Source organism: Caretta caretta, chromosome 13 (assembly GCF_965140235.1).
Source record: "Caretta caretta isolate rCarCar2 chromosome 13, rCarCar1.hap1, whole genome shotgun sequence".
Classification (NCBI taxonomy): domain Eukaryota; kingdom Metazoa; phylum Chordata; order Testudines; family Cheloniidae; genus Caretta; species Caretta caretta.
Genome location: NC_134218.1, coordinates 6,094,932 through 6,097,557, shown reverse-complemented (window position 1 = coordinate 6,097,557; position 2,626 = coordinate 6,094,932).

The window sequence follows — 2,626 nt, the reverse complement described above, 5'->3', positions numbered from 1 at the left end:
GAGGGGGAGGGCGCCTGGGAACAGCGGGGAGGGGAGGGGAAGAGAAAAATAGAGGAGAGGAGAGGGCAGGGTGGGGAGGAGGAACTAGAGAGGGGGGGAGATAGGGGATGGAGGGGGTGGGGAGGGGGAGATAGGGGAAGGGAATGAGGAGATGGGGGAGTGGGGAGATAGGGGGAGGCGGGGGGAGGACGGGGAGATAGAGGGAAGGGAACGAGGAGGGGCAGATGGAGGGGAAATGGGGGGGGAGGAGGGGGAGAGAGAGAGAGGGAAGGGAATGAGGAGCTGCGGGGGATGGGGAGTGGGGAGAGGAGGGGGAATGAGGAAATGTGGGGAGGGAGAGATAGGGGGAAGCGGGAGTGGGGAGAAGATGGGGATGGGGGAGGGGAGATAGCAGGAATGGGAGGAAGAGGGGGAGATGGAGGAGGAATGAGGAGATGGGGAGGGGGAGATAGGGGGAATGCAAGGGGAGGGAAGGGAATGAGAAGGGGAGAGAGAGGGGGCTGGAGGGGGAATGGGGAGATGGGGGAAGGGAATGAGGAGTGGGGAGATGGGGAGGAAGAGGGGGAGATGGAGGGGGAATGAGGAGATGGGGAGGAAGAGGGGGAGATAGGGGGAATGCGAGGGGAGGACGGGGAGATAGAGGGAAGGGAATGAGAAGGGGAGAGAGGGGGAATGAGGAGATGGGAGGAGGGGGAGATGGGGGAAGGGAATGAGGAGTGGGGAGATGGAGAGGAATTAGGAGATGTGGCGAGGGGGAGAGAGGGGAAAGCGGGAATGGAGGAGGAGATAGGGGAAGTGGGAATGAGGAGCTGGGGGAGTGGGCGGAGGAGGGGAAGATAAAACGGGATGGCAGGAGAACAGGGGTCAGAGGAAGGGCTGGGGATCCAAGGGACGTGTCTTGCAATAGGGCAGCAGAGGGATGTGGGCAGGAGGTGAGGCTCAAGGTCCTGTCCAGCCGCAGGCTGGGCAGAGTCAGGCCTAGAGGGGATATTTGCACCGTGTGGCACTGTCAGCACTAGGCAGCTGGCTGAGGTCAGCCGCGACTGACCGCTGCTACCATCCGAAGGCTGCGGGGTGTCCCGTGTGATATGAGCTGGTGGGCTCCCGGATGCGGGGTGTCCCGTGTGATACGAGCTGGTGGGCTCAGAACAGTGTAGGGGACAAGCATCCACGTTGCTGAAACCAGCCATAACAACAGCAGCAGTGAGGCCGAGGGCTGAGTGGGCCCTGGAGAGAGAACTTCTCACCAGCCCCCCAATCAGGATTGAGGCACATGGCTGGGGCCATGTAAGGAAGCTTTCACTTCCGGCCTCTGTGCTGGACCTGTTCTCTGGCTCTGAACGTGACTCCCTTTGCAAACCTTAAATTCACAAAAGAAAGAGAGGGTTGCTCTTGTGTGGCATCATTTATCATTCCCCGGTGTAGCTGCAGGCTGGATTGCTGAAACACGGATGTCCCTGGGCCCTTTTAGAGCAGGCTGCATTTGCCCCCAAAGCCTGTGGGACATAGCGAGCTGCCTAGAGCTGAAGGCCTAGTTAAGCATTAGCAATGATTGATATTCACCACCTAGGAGAGGCTATTGCCATTACAAATTGAATTCTGGCAGTAATCACAAGGCTATCAATTCAGTCCCTCTCCCAACTCATTTTAGTCCATCCATTACTTTGGAGAAGACACCAAGGCTGGCCTGACCTGATTAGATTGCAAATTCACCTCAATGGCTAGGATGTAGGCTTAAAAGCTACCACTCCACATTTTGTTAGTGGTGAAGGGAACTGTGTGCAGGACAGGGACAGTAGATACCAGCAAAGAAATGCTGTAGGATAGGGAGACTTTTACAATGGAATACTTCAGAGGGAGGGAAAACTAGAATTGTAACTACTAGCATAGAGAGGCGTTCGGAGCTCTGATGCATGTTCACAGAGGGAAAGGCATGTTCAGGTCTGCCTGGCTTGTTTGGAAGTGGAAAGAAAAGGCTTCTTTCTAGATTTGCACAACAGGGTTTCACCATGGCTTATAAGTAATAATAATCATACCTAGCTCTTTTATATAGCGCTTTTCACCAGTAGGTCTCAAAGCAATTCACAATCTTTAGTGTATTTATCCTCACAACAGCCCTGGGAGGTAGGGAAGTGCTATTGTCCCCATTGTACAGACGGGGAACTGAGGCACAGAGAGACCTAGGTAACTTGCCCAGGCAGCACGGATAAGATTTTGGATTTGTCAAATGTCAGTGCGTCTAGTATTTAAAGCAGGGGACTGTGAGTTAGGACTCTTGGAGTCTATCCTAGTCTCTGCTATTGATTAGCTGTGTGACTTTGGGCAAGTCACTTAACTTCCCTGTGCCTCAGTTTGCCTATCCTTAAAATGGGGCTAATGATTATCTTGCTCACAAAACTGCTTTGGGAATAATTAAATCCTTCTATAGCTCTCCCAGACCTTCAGTGAAAAGTCTAATTATTAGATTCAACACCTGTCATTTAAAAATGACATCAACATACATTATTACAGCAGGAACACCATGGTTTATCAGCAAATATACAAATGAACAAATAAAGCAAAATATGCATGTATGCCCTATGCTGATTCAGCTGATGTGCATACTGATTTACCAAGAATCAGAGGC